We start from the raw sequence: 14624 nt of genomic DNA on the forward strand, positions 1-14624 counted from the left end.
GATAAACAAAGGGCTGTTTGCAAAGTGTCCTCACAGGTTTTATGGCTCTGGTCACAGTATAACCTGGCTCTACCCAATAAAGAGCCCTACTTTTTCTCCTTTCACTGCATTCCAGGTGCCCCAGCCCCACCCCTGGCCCCAGACATGCAGTTTCTTGTTCTTCCTGGGATCTCCCATCAGAAGCCGGAAGCTCCAGCTCAGTCTTACCTAGCTTACAGCATGCAAGTTTAGACTGTTCCCAGGTTTAGGCAAAAAATTCATCCTGTCTCCAGAGAAGCAGTCTGAGCATTGGCTTGCTGAATATTGGAAAACAATCCCCTCTCCCCAAAATATTGATAATCACCTTCAACAAGGAGATCCTATGTGAGTATAACCTAATGGCTGAGAACTTAGTCATTGTCTCCATGCCTCTTGTAGAAGTTTTCTATTACACACACACACACACACACACACACACTTCCTAGGAAGTTTTAACAAAAACAGATTTTTTTTTTTACTTTTTTTTTCTTCCTACTCTTAGAACTCTTTTTCTCTCTTTTAGGATATTTGTTTTACGTATTCAAAGTCATGCGGTCTGTGGGGAGTTAACGGTCATTCAGGAAATAATCTTCTACGTTGCTGTACAAAGGGTGCTAATAGATGTGTAAGTTAATGTTCCTGGACTACTTGAAGTTCACGTAAGCCTCTAGGATAATGATGGAGGTGTGGGAGAAGGAGAAGAATGTCCCCTTGACAAGCACCAGAATATTTAGGATAATGATGGAGGTGTGGGAGAAGGAAAAGAATGTCCCCTAGACAAGCACCAGAATATTTAGGAAGCTTTAATAATTAAAAAAAAAAGAAGTTGCATGGGAAATGTCGAATACACTCAATGCAAAGCTTGACAAAAGGATATAATAGACTCCACATAACTGATGCTCAGCCTCAGCAACTATCCCATCCTGAGGTTGATGTTCTACACTGAACTCCACATAGCTGATGATTCTATAGTTGTTGTTCTACACTGAACTCCACATAACTGATGCTCAGCCTCAGCGACTATCCCATCCTGAGGTTGATGTTCTACACCCACTCTACATATTTTGAAGCAAATTGCAGGAATCATTAATTCTGCAAATCTTTAGCATGCTTCTAAAATGTAGTATATTTTGGTATACTTAGTATGAAACACAATATGGTATTATTTGATCTAATAACAGTATTTTTAAAAATATATCAGTCAACATTCAAATTTCCAGTCTCATAAATACCACATAATTTTTATTTCAGTACTCTTTTGGTTTAATGAATCCTGTAGTTCTCATGAATTGGTGACTGTAGATAAAAACTTATCACATTTGTAAGACTCAGGATTTTGTTCCTATTATAAGACAGACAACTTATTTCCTTTCTTTTTATAATTTTACCAAACATGATACATAGTGTCTAAATTCTTTGCCCAGACCTGGCAAATGACTCAGTGAGAAAGATGCTTACAGTCAAGTCAGACAATCAGAGTTCGATTCCAGGAGCCCACACAGTAAAAGGAGAGAACAGTTCCTGAAAGTTGCTCTCTAACCTCCACACGTTGTGGCGTGTGCACACCTGTGCAAGAAGCCCCCCCTCTCTCTTACACACACACACACACACACATTAATTAATTAATTAAAAATCCTGAAGAATTCTTTGTGTAGGTTTGGTATTTGTGTGCGGTGTGTGTGTGTGTGTGTGTGTGTGTGTGTGTGTGCGCGCGCGCAGATGTATGAGGTTAAAGATGGAACCCAGGGCCTCTCACAGTAGACAATTAATTATCCATCACTGAGTGTAGCTCCAGCCCTCATGGTCTAATTTACCAGTTCTTATTGACAAAGTTCTTTTGTGCATTTCGATTCCTCAGTAGTCCAGTTATCTAGAAAAAATAAACTGGGTGGTGACGGTGCATGCATTTAATTCCAGCACTTGGGGGCAGAGCAGGCATAACTCTGTGAGTCTGAGGCCAGCCTGGTCTTGAGTTCAAAGATAGGCAGGGCTTCACAGAGAAACTCTGTCTCAGAGAGAGAGAGAGAGAGAGAGAGAGAGAGAGAGAGAGAGAGAGAGAGAGAGAAAGAAGAAGAAAGAAAGGAAGGAAGAAAAATGAACCGAGGAAAAAAAAAGAAAATAAATGCTTGCTCCTTCATCTTTGTCAGTTCTCAACAGAAATTGGGCGTTAAGTCCTCCAGTCTCCTGCGCTTCTCTTTTTAGAATCATAAAGTAGTGGGGCTGTGAAAAGAATGTGATTTAATGCCTTGCACACACCATATATAAGGTTTGAAGCCTGTGTGCTATCTGGCAACACCTTTAGGAAGACAAACCCATGTTCTAATGTAAACTACACAAACTGAGCAAGGCTTTGTCCAAGATTGCCAGTGGGGCCAGGGAAAGCACCGTTTAAGGCTACGTCTCAGGTCCTGATAATGTCTGGAATTTAAAACATGGTAACAGGCTGGAGAGATGGTAGAAAAGTGTCTATAGCAAGCATAAGGACCCAGTTTGGGTACCCAGAAGCCATATGCAAACAGGTCCATGTGTGAAACCCAGCACACCCCAGGCTCAGTGAGAGATCCTGCCTCAGAAAGTAGCATTGAAAGCCAGACATGGTGGTGCACGCTGTTAATCCCAGCATCCTCAGGGAGTGCTCCATATTGTCTGCATTCAGACGAGCATGAAGACAGTTACACGCCACTGTGGTAAATGGGACACTTGGAGTGCTGTCTACGCGACTTGAGTGCTGTCGATCAGGGCATCCACTCAGCTATCCGCAGAACAGCAGATCGTCTTACTGACCGTATGAGCAAACATGCGTGGGGTGTAAATGGCATCTTCAGGCGCTATGTTACAATCTATGCTGCCATTGGACACCACAGTACTCACAGGGCAGTGAGAAATAAGCTTCTTCCATAGTGGCTCCAGAAAATGAGATTATGTTTCCCCTCTTTCTATTCCTAACAGATGCCCAGGGCCTGGGATATAATAACTTTTTATTTTCAGTCTTTTGAAGCAGGGTCTCAAGGTCCTCCAGCCTCAGCCTCCTAAGTCCTGGGATCACAAGCACACAGAGCCCTCCCCACTAGCCATGGTAACCCCTTTTAAAAAGCAGTGACCTTAAATAAATATTCTTCCTGGGCATCGACTTACCAGTAGATATAGACTACAAATGAAAATATTTCATCTATTTGCATCTATCTGATGTGAGGACAGACTCCAGAGGCTACAGGAGATAGTTTAGCATGGCCCCCTCTACTGGAGGGTTGTGTTTTTTTTTTTTTTCTGGTGAGGGCTCGTGAGTACAGGCAGCGCCAGGTTTTTCCGTTGATCTAACAGGAGGCAGTTACTATGTTGCAGTCACAACATCAGGCATCAAGGACTTAAAAGGCTCAAACTTCAGACTTTTCCTTTGAAGATCTCAAGCCCAACTTGGGAGACAAAGCCATTCGCCAGTAATTACATTGTTGTAGGCTGAAAAACGCACAAAGGGTTGCAGGAACCCACAGGATAAAGTCAGCGGAGCTGTGATGCAAAGAACAGAGATGTTCTTGCATAAGGAAGGGGTGGCAAAGAGGATGGGGCGAGTGGGGTTTTCAGGGAAAATGTGTGAGAAAAAACTGTTATAGGCAGAGACATTGGGATGGGTGAGGTGCCCAGGTATGTTTGGAAACTGCAAGTATCCTGCAGCTTTCTGGTGAGCTCTTGGGAAGTCAGGCAGGTGAGGAGCCCTTGCAGGAAGCTCTGGATTCCTTGTTGAGAAGTTTAGTTTTGGTGCCATAAAAGACGAGGAACTTGATGGAGGAAGGTCATTGGTTAATTAATAAAGAAACTGCTTAGCCCTGATAGGTTAGAACATAGGTGGGTGGAGTAAACAGAACAGAACGCTTGGAGGAAGAGGAAGTGAGCTCAGATGCCATGCTTCCCTCTCCTGGGCAGACGCGATGAAGCAAACTGCCAGGTCAGACATGCTGAATCTTTCCCAGTAAGACTGGTGCTACACAGATTACTAAAAATGGGTTAGGCAAAATATGAGAATTAGCCCATAAGAGGCTAGAGCTAGTGGGCCAAGCAGTGTTTAAATGAATACAGTTTGTGTGTTGTTATTTCGGGGCATAAGCTAGCCAGGCAGCTGGGAGCCGGGTTGTGGGAAGAGGCCCGCAGCTCCTTCAACAAGGAGCTCTTAAAGGATTTCACCCCAAAAAGTTATATGATACGATCTGGACTTCAATAATCCAGTAATTACTAAATTTTTATACCCCTGTGATGTGTTTAAATATTGAAGGTCAGGAGAATTTATGCAAAAGAACAAAATAAAGTCCTTGGCCTAAGGGAACTCACATTCCAGAGGGAGGAGCAATGAGAGATCTGTTAGTCAGAGGTCTCAGAAGTCTCAGTGGGTGCAAGCAGTAGCCCTGTAAGCAGAAGGACCTGCGTTCGAATTCCCAACATCTACATAAAAACCAAGCCCGGCAAAGACAGATGGGTACTGGGAGCTTGCTGGCCACCCAGGCATTTGAAATGTCAACCTTCAGGTTCTGTGAGAGACCTTGCCTCAAAGAAACATGACAAAGAGTGATAGAAGATATCCAACATCTTCCTCTGGCCTCCACATAAATGCACACAGACACATGCACCTGTGTGTATGTGTATTTGCATAGGCGCACACACACACACACACACACACACACACACACACACACACGGGATAGGTTGATCAGCTTTTAATCATTTTAATGTATCAACTTTAAAAGACTGTATCTTTAATGTATGTGTTGTATTAAATGTATCTTTTATGTATATATTTAATGTATCAACTTTGAAAGAATAAGTTATAGGTGCTGGGGGACAGTTCAGCAGTTAAGAGCACTTGCTGCTCTTCCAGAAGACCCAAGTTGCGTTTCAGTCACCATTATTGGGCAGCTCACAATCCCCTGTAACTCGAGCTCCATGGAACCCAACACCCGTTTCTGGCCTCCACAGGCAACCTCCACACACATGGTACACACACACATACAGATTAAAAATAAAAATAGGTCTCAGAGAAAAAACAATCTGTAAAGAGCAAAGGCATTGTCATCTTGGAGAACAAGATGGAAAGACACATTGATTCCAGGGGATAGGGTCCTGGGCTGAATAGAAGGAAAGGGAGCTGAACACCAGTATTTCTCTCTCTCTGACTTTAGACTGCACGTGCAGCAGGCACCTCACACTCCAGCCACCATGCTTTCCCCACCAGGATGGACTGTATCCCCTCAGACTGTGAGACACAATTAGCCCTTCCTTCGTTCCTTAAGTTGCTTCTGCCGGGTGCTTACTAACAGCAACACAAAAGAGATATCTTGGGTTACGGTTTGGGAGGTCTCTGGTCCTTGGAGAAGGCACATTATGATGGAGCATGGGGCATTCCCATTCCAAAACCTTTTACCTCGTGGTCAGGATGGAAGAGAACAAGACGAGGGCCAGGGTTCTTCCCCCTTTCATTAGAAGGCATCCCAGTAGTCCTCAACATTCAAGGTTTCTTCCGTTTTCTGATAGTATCACAAGCATGTGGGTCTTTGGGGTACATTTAAAACTCTTAGAACAGAAGTCAAGTCTCCAAGACATCACTATATAATAAGTTCATATATATTATATTACATTATATATGTACACATATTCATTTAAAAACTTCATAAAAGCAGATCTTATATTTTAATGATAATCACTCTCCATTTCTCCCTCAGCTACTCCCAGATTTATCACCTCCCTACCTCCTCCAAAATTTGTGTCTTTTTTCTCTCCAGTTCTCTGACTTAATGTATACTGCCCCTGTACTCATGGGTGTGAAGTCACACCCTTAAAAACCTGACTCTTGTTAACTGCCAATAGTTCCTGAACTAGGGGTTGGGGGGGGGCTCATGAACACCTTCCCTCCATGTTGGAATATTGACTGGCTTGATCTAGATTGGATCTTTTGCAGGCAGCCAAAGCTCCTGTGAATTCATGAGCTCAGCGGGCCTGTCCTGTCCAGAAGATTTTGACTCTGACAGCCTTTCTGCCTCCTCTGCTGCTGTGCTTTTTGTACTGGTCAGTTTTATGTCAACTTGACACAAGCTAGAGTCATCAGAGAGGAAGGGGCCTCAGTTGAGTAAATGCCTCCGTAAGATCTGGCTGTAGGCATTTTCTCTATTAGTGATAGACGGGGGAGTGCCCAGCCCATTGTGGGTAATGTCATCCCTGGGCTGGTAGTCCTGGGTTCTATAAGAAAACAGTCTGAGCAAGTCATGGGAAGCAAGCCAGTAAGCGGTGCCCCTCCGTGGCCTCTGCATTAGCTCCTGACTCCAGGTTTCTCCCCTGCTTTAGTTCCTGTCCTGATGGCTTTTGATGATGAGCTGTTATATGGACTATGAGTGACATAAACCCTCTACTCCCCAAGTTGTTGTGGTCATGGTGTTTCATCACAGCAATAGTAACAATTGTGTGCGTGCATGTGTGTGTGTTGAGTGTGTGTGCACACGTGAGAGAGAGACAGAGAAACAGATTCTTTAATGAAAGTGTAAGCTGCACACTGAGAGCAAAGAGTGAGTGACTAATACAACCTGAGATGGCCTGACCTGGACACAGAGCAGGTTTCCAAATTCATCCATCACATGCCGTCTTGCTTATGGAAACCATGACTCCTCGTGGCACAGTCAGCCTCGTGATGACTTACGGGAGAAGGAAGGGGGCGGGGGAATTCCGAGGCAGAGCCCAGAGCTTCGCACCTGCTAGGTCAGTGCTTCACCACCGAGCCAAGTCCCCAGCCTTGTGAATCTTGCTTTTTAAAAAATGAAGGTTTAGCCGGGCAGTGGTGGCGCACGCCTTTAATCCCAGCACTAGGGAGGCAGAGGCAGGCGGATCTCTGTGAGTTCGAGGCCAGCCTGGTCTACAAGAGCTAGTTCCAGGACAGGAACCAAAAAGCCACGGAGAAACCCTGTCTCGAAAACTCTCCCCCCCCAAAAAAATGAAGGTTTATAATCTTAACAATTTCTGTAATCACAGAAGTGAAAAGGAGGAAGCAGGGGGATTGTGAGTTCAAGGTCATCCTCTGTAACTGTCTGCTTTCCTGCTGCAGTGATAAAACACGGACAAAGGGTTTATATTTCCACATCACAGTCCATCATGGAGAAAAGTCAGGGCAGGAGTTCAAGGGGAGAACGTGGAGGCAGGAACTGAAGGAAAGCCCCTAGAGGGTGCTGCTCGCTGGCTTGCTCCCCATGGTCACTCAGCCTGCTTTCCGACACAGCCATGGCCACTTGCCAGGGATTGGCACCGCCCCCAGGATCTGGGCTCTTCCACATCTATCAGTAATCAAGAAAATGCACCATAAACATGCCCCTAGGCTTGTGAGTTAGAGGCAATTCCTCTATGGAGGCCCCTTCTTCCCAGGTGACTCTCTTGTCTATGTCAGGTTGACAAAATTCTAAGCAGCATAGAAACAAAGCAAGCTTGGGGTACATGAGACCCCGGGTCTACAGCCTGGGCTACGTGAGACCCCGAGTCTACAGCCTGGGCTACGTGAGACCCCGGGTCTACAGCCTGGGCTACGTGAGACCCCCACGTCTATAATTACCATTTGCCTTAATTAATGCTCCCTGAAACCAGGGTTGGCTCTTTAAAAAAACAAAATGACCTTGGAAAGTTGAGAGAAACACCCAGCAAATTAAGTATTTCTGATCAAAACATGAAAGCTCCAACCTTTTGTCTAAGAAGAGGTAGGTGAGGCTTAAAGAATAGTCTTGGAAGCCAGGCAGTGGTGGTACAGGCCTTTAATCCCAGCACTCGGGAGGCAGCGGTAGGTGGATCTCTGTGAGTTCGAGGTCAGCCTGGTCTACAAGAGCTAGTTCCAGGACAGGAACCAAAGCTACAGAGAAACCTGTCTAAAACAAAACAAAACAAACAAACAAACAAACAAAAAAGTCTTTGAGTAGTCTCTGAGCTTTTGCCTCCTGTTAAAAGGACTGGGTTGTTTTTAAGTCAACAACCCCAGTGATGAGTTTCTATAGGAAGTCAGTTCTTTCTCTCCCAAGGCTGTCAAAGGCTTTCTCCAGGCTGGCTATGGAGGCACAGGCTTGTAATTCCAGTTCTCAGGAGGCTGGGCTAGATGGATTTTGAGTTCAAAGCTGGCCTGGGAAATATAGCAAGATTCAGTCACACAACAAAACAAAACCAAGGGACACTAATGTCAGTACTGCTGCAGCCTGGCTGTGCTTAAGGACAACCAACCTTCTCCTCACTCTACTTGCTTCTCTACCAGCTTTCCCAACTTCCCATGCTTAGCTCAGGCTACCAGACCGGAACCAGCTCCTGATGGTGTTGCTGCCAGAGTCCGCACTCCTGGGGTCCCAAGAGCATGGCCATGTTTCTTGACTTCACATGACTACAAGGAGGCTGGACTGGAGAGAGGCTCCAGGCCAGCCTCAGGCTGTTTCCATGGTGTCCCCACTTTCCTATGGTAAGCTCATGGACCTGGGTCAACCATCTAGAGTCTGGCCTTTCCTGTGAGGAGGTTCAGTGTCTCTCACCGAGCCTCTCTCAAACACTCCAGTCTATTAGCTCATCTGGTATGTTCTGGTGACCCTAATCTCAGAGTCTAGGTTGGTCACATCCAGTGTGGGCTGTGGTTAGGCTGTTGAGTGACCATTTGCTGTCTAGGCAATGTTTCTATTAAGTTAAACTGAACAAAGCAGCCAGGGTGGGGGAGTCTCGACTGTATTTCTCCTAGAGAAGTATATAAGGGCTCATGGTGGGGGTGGCTCTTTGGGGCAATGAGCTGCCTCTGAGTATAAGTGTGAGTAAGTAGGTGTGTGTGTGTTTGTGCAGAGAGGGGCTCTGACTGATGGTGTGTGAGTGTGTGCATATTCATTCCGTGAAGAGGAGAGGGCTGTGCTCTCAGGTCCTGCTGACATACTCTTCTGAGCTCTAGGGTTCATTCTTGTGATTTCTTTAAAAGAAAAAGAATTAAGGAAGGAAGGAAGGAAGGAGGGAGGGAGGGAGGGAGGGAGGGAGGGAGGGAGGAAAGAAAGAAAGAAAGAAAGAAAGAGAAAGAAAGAAAGAAAAAGAAAGAAAACAAGCAAGCAATCTAGGGCAGAGCCAAAATAAAAGGATTAAATATAGATTCTGGGTGGAGGGAGAATTTATCATCACTTGCTAATTAACAAAAAGGATTTATTTGTGTGCATGTGTCTGTATTTGTGTGTGTGAATGTGCCAGGTGTGTGCCCATAGAGCCTAGAAAGGGGCATAGAATTCTCACTGGAATTGGAGTTACAGTTGCTTGTGAACCCAATGTGCTAGGGACCAGACTCAGGCCCTCTGGAGGAACAGTAAATGATCTTTACTGCCAAGCGCTCTCTCCAGCCCCTGCTTCTCTAATTTGACATCATCAACAGTCCAGAATTTTTGAGCACACAGGCAGAGATCTTGCTCTGCGAACAGTGGCCACACAGAGATCTCTGCACTATCTGGCCTGTTGTGTAGTTGTCAAAACTAAATCACACTCTAGGTGTGCCAGGAAGCCCTACAGCTGTATGCCGGGATTCCCGGGAATCCAGAGAGAGGTGCTAATTCTGCTGTTATGAGTAGATTAATTTGGTACAGCTCAGAAACCCTGAGCCTTTCCCCTTGCTGCAGAGTTACAGAATGAAATCTTCTCTAGACATACTCATCTTCTTGTTCCATAGAGGAAGCACAGCCTGGACACAAGACAAGGAGAATTCCACCCAGGGCCTCTCAGCACACCCTTGGGCTGCTCTGTCATGGTGTGAGCAGCTCCTGGCCACTATACTGCAATAGCCTGCCCTGTAGAATCAAAGAAGCCCTTCTCCTAATGTCAGGGCCCCTGGGCTGAGAAGTGAGACCGTGGTAGCTACCACTGGGAACAAAGTCAGGGCTGAAATGGTAAGTAGCTCCAGGCTTTCCTATTTCTCAGGTGATTCCATTCCAGCAGACAGACAACCGCAGGTCCCAGGAGACTGAGTACAGTGCATGGAGGGCTGGTGCCTTTTCCTGCAGGAGAATCATCTGGAAAGGTAAAACGGAACAATCAAGTCTAAGGCAGCACCGGGTGGGAAAGGCAGGGAGGTGGGGTTGGACTGGATGAGCTGGCCACTTCCTGGGAGAGTGGGGTAGGTGTTTCTTACGAGAAGTGAGGTTTCTTTGGAGCAACGAGAAAAATTGCTCTTAATGATGTTAATTATAACAGGGCATTGCTCCTCTCTGCCGAGCTTTTCATCTTCAAAGGGTGCCCAGGATGCAGCGCGAATGCTTGACATGAAAGTGTCTAGGGTTTAAGAACCAAAGTGGAGGGATTGTGGCGACATGGCTGGCTGGCCTGGTGCAGGCTGGGCCCCCCAAAGTAACCTGCAGAACCAGCACCCAAAGAATTCCTTGTTGCAAAGTGAGGAGGTAGAGAGGTTGTAAGTACCAGACCTAGCTCAGGGCCCCAAAGCGATAGATGTCTGTATAGGGGTGGCTATAAAACCAGAGGCGCTCAGATAAATTTGAATTTCATTTTTTTTAAATATTTATTTATTTATTTATTATGTATACAACATTCTGTCTGTGTGTATGCCTGCAGGCCAGAAGAGGGCACCAGACCTCATTACAGATGGTTGTGAGCCACCATGTGGTTGCTGGGAATTGAACTCAGGACCTTTGGAAGAGCAGGCAGTGCTCTTAACCTCTGAGCCATCTCTCCAGCCCTAAATTTGAATTTCAGACGAAATAAATAAATTTGTTGTTGGTTCAAAATTCAAATTATACTCCATGGCCTGTGTTATGTACTAAAACTGGCAGCTTTGCCTTTCCCTGGGTGATCTAGCACACACACACATACATTGGGGACTGCAGACCACTAGACCCTGAATTTCCTGTAAACAACTTGTTTCTCTCTGCTCTGAGCAGCCTGCAGCTGCTCCGAGCACGAGACCCTGATGGCAGGGGAGTGGGTTCTGATGGGTCTGCAGCTGAAAGATCCCGAGAGCGGGGGCGTGGCCAGAGCACTATATAAGCTGCCCCTGAACACAATAAAGGGGGCATTCTTGGGGAATTCAAGGGTGACTCGTGTCTCTGTCTCTGTGCATCTTTGTGTGTTTAAATCTCCAGGCTCTTTCCCAAGACTTGCGAACCGTCTTGTAGTGCAGGCGCTGCTCTATAGGCATAGTACACGTAGTAGCACAGATTGTACACACACATGCGCACAAGCACGCACACGCACACACACGCACATGTACACACTGCATACACACAAACATGCACAGGCATGTGCACCCACACACGCAAGCACACACTACATATACACAAACATACACAGACATGCAAGCACAGACATGTGCATACACACATGCATGCATGCATGCCTGTACACACTGCCTACTCACAAACGTACAGGTACTCATGCACAGACACACATGCTGCAGACACACAAACATGCACAGGCACACATACACAGGCATGTACGCACACACACATACACACACACACACACACACACATACACAACCCACTACTCCCACCTTCTAATCCAGGCCCGAGAGATCAGCAAGTCGGGCCTCATTCCACTCAGGGCCCAGAAAACAAGGACTATGCAGACCCAGCCTAACCCACCTTTGCCAACCACTCAGGCCAGGGGGATAGTGGGACCATCCAGCCTTCCCTGAGACCTCTGTCTGTTGCTTCTGGAATGGGGTCTGGGAAGCTTGTCTACCCTACCCTCTGTTTTTTTGTCTCCATAACTTGACCTCTTCCTTCCACTCTAACTCAAGGAGAAGCCTGTGCCCACCCTTCACCCTACACTGCCAGCATGAAAATCCCTCCGACAAGACAGAGGAAATGGTCACTGGGCTGACATCAGCTTCCTACCCAGGCTGTGGAATCCGGCTGCCAGGCGGGTCTGGGCCTGAACTAGAGATGCCAACACTCTCTCAGTCTGGGCGGGAAGAGAGGGCAGGTTGCTACTTGTAACTGGGAGGCTGCATGTCTGCTCTGGGTCAGAGCGAAACTCCCAGGGTTTCCAGACACAGTCTCACGGAGAGTTTCCCAGGCTCCTAAAGCTCCAGGTCCTGCCCCTGGGCTCAGTCAGGGTCAAAGGCAGAGTGGCTGCATCCTCCCCCCTTACTCCCCTCCACCCCCGGGAAAGGCAGATGGTCACACATTCACATCCTGGGATATGACTTCAGGCCTCTGGGCCAGATTAACATTCCAGCAAGGAAGCCTCCAGTTCCCCTTATGACCTAATAGAAAAGTCAGCAGCACAACAGGCTGGGCAGCTTCCTACTCCCTGTGAACCTGGATAAAGTACTTTTCAAAATAAAAAAAAATAATAAAACCCGTCTAAGGAAAATGAAAGGGGCCCAGAGGGGTCTTTGTGGGTGGCTGGTGGGGAATTTATGCACATTTTGGGAGACCCCCCCCACAACTCATATTGGCAACCGTAGAGAATCATCTTGGAGAGTCTGATCTGCTGGGACAGGTCTGTAATCCCAGCTACTTTGGGGGCTGAGGCAAGGGGAGCAAGTTTAAAGACAGACTAGACAATTTAGTGAGATGTTTCAAAGTAAAAATAAAAAGAGGGCTTGGGGATATAGCTCAATGAGATAGTGCTTGCCTAGTACATTCGAGGCCCTGGGTTCAATCCTCCGTTGAAGGAGAGAGGGGAAGAGAGGAACGGAGGGAGAGGGGGAGAGAGGGGACACTGTAGCCACATTTCTCCATATGCATATATGAAAATGCCAAAACCAGGTATGTGGTGGCTCAGCACTCAGCAAGATCAGAAATTTAAAGTCATTCCTGACTACATAGAAGTTCAAGGCCAGCCTGGGTATAGGCGATCCTTAAAAAAAAAAAAGAGGAAGTAATATCACAAGAAACCCAGCATTCTCGACAATTAACACATGTAGTAATTAAAAACATCAATAGAAAAATTGAAAGGAAAGAGAAAAACTATAATCAGCTGGGTAAAGATGCAAAAGGACAAGCAAACAGCACATTTTACAACCAAGTTTTTAACTTCATTTCCGAAAGAGAAATCACCCAGACTTTCTGAACAAGTTATGCTGGTTGTCAGAACAAGCCAGTGAACCTTCTTACTCCAACCATCTCGTCTCTGTTCAACTTTACCTGCCAATCAGGGCTCGCAGGATGCAGATGGGAGGAAGGGAACAAGGGAGTGTGGGAGGGAGGGAGAAGGCATTATTTCAACTAGACCTAAATAGAAATATTGGCTCATCTTTGAGCCTCCAGTTCTGGTTCGTGCTCTCTTAATACCTCCCTACTGAAGCCCCTGTCACCAGCCCCCCCCCCCCCACCATTACGGATGTGGCAGTCTTGCCCAGTCCTGCAAGGAATGTTTTGCCGATAGTGAGCAGGCTGTATTTTGAAGCTTTCTGCCTACCCCAGGGGAGTTAGCTAGGCAGGCGTGGGGCCAGCACAGGCCTGGTAGGCTTTTCCCTGACCCTGTGGCCGGCAGTTTAGCGATTGCAGGTGTCTCTGTGCTGAAAGGGACAGGTGTGTTGGTGACCTTGTATCTGACTTCGCGGTCTGAACAGAATGAGAAGAAAAATCAAACAAACAAACAAACCAGATTTGGGATCTGAATTTCTCTATGGATTTAAAAGTAGAAGGAACCACGTACAGTGGTCGCAGTGGCCACAGCAGAAGCTACCCCGGGAAAGCAGAGACTAACAAAGAACTCTGCTCTGAGTAGGACTCCCTTGCAGGCTGCCTGTCTATCTTAAAGTTCAGCAATTCAGACTTGAAACTGACCATGTGCCCTTCTCAGAGAGCAAAGCTTTCCCGTGGGTGCCAGAGGATTTGAATTTAGGTCCTCATGCTTGCTCTTACTCTCTGAGCCATTTTCTCAACCCCATGTGTATTTTGCAAAACTCATGTTGTTTAAAACTTACTGCGAATTTATACAAAATTCACAAATCTTACAGAAAACCTGGCTTTCCCAGGGCAAACTGGGCTTGTAATCGGGAGGGTGACTACACCTCCTTGAGGAAAGGAGCTTCCCAGGCGGCCAGGCCCTCATTGTTTTCAGATACACTTAACCTACAGAATATTGTCTGTTCGCTGCTGATAGCTTTTACACAAGCCCTCATAGTAAATGGGAAAGTTCAGCTCCTCAGGAGGACACTTGGATTCCCTCGGACTGTTTCCGGTCTACCTCATCCCTGCTGATGTCATACCCCTGCTGACTGGTGTGTCCTGACCTCCCACAGGACTTCTCAGAACCATGGCAACACTCTTCATCTGGCCTGAAATGGGTTCTCCTATTCTTCCACCCGGAACACCAACGATACGCTTCAAACATTATCTTAAACACAGCTTCTTCCTTTGTGAAGAATTCCTGGAGGGAAAGGCTAGGAGTCAACTGATCTGGAGACCCTCCAAAAGGCAAATAGCTCAGTTAAGACTTTGGGGCTGGGAGCTTTCTAACTGGTGACAGTTTGCCAAAAAGATTCAGTTTTCATAAGTAAGACAATAACTAAATCTGAACATTACATGAAGTAATGTCTAAGAGACTTGGAGAAGAGATGGTGCTCAGTAAGCAGTGCCTGTCAACCCAAGTGTCATTGTTATACACACACTCCCATTGGCAGG

This window comes from Microtus pennsylvanicus, chromosome 10 (genome assembly GCF_037038515.1).
Source record: "Microtus pennsylvanicus isolate mMicPen1 chromosome 10, mMicPen1.hap1, whole genome shotgun sequence".
Classification (NCBI taxonomy): Eukaryota; Metazoa; Chordata; class Mammalia; order Rodentia; family Cricetidae; genus Microtus; species Microtus pennsylvanicus.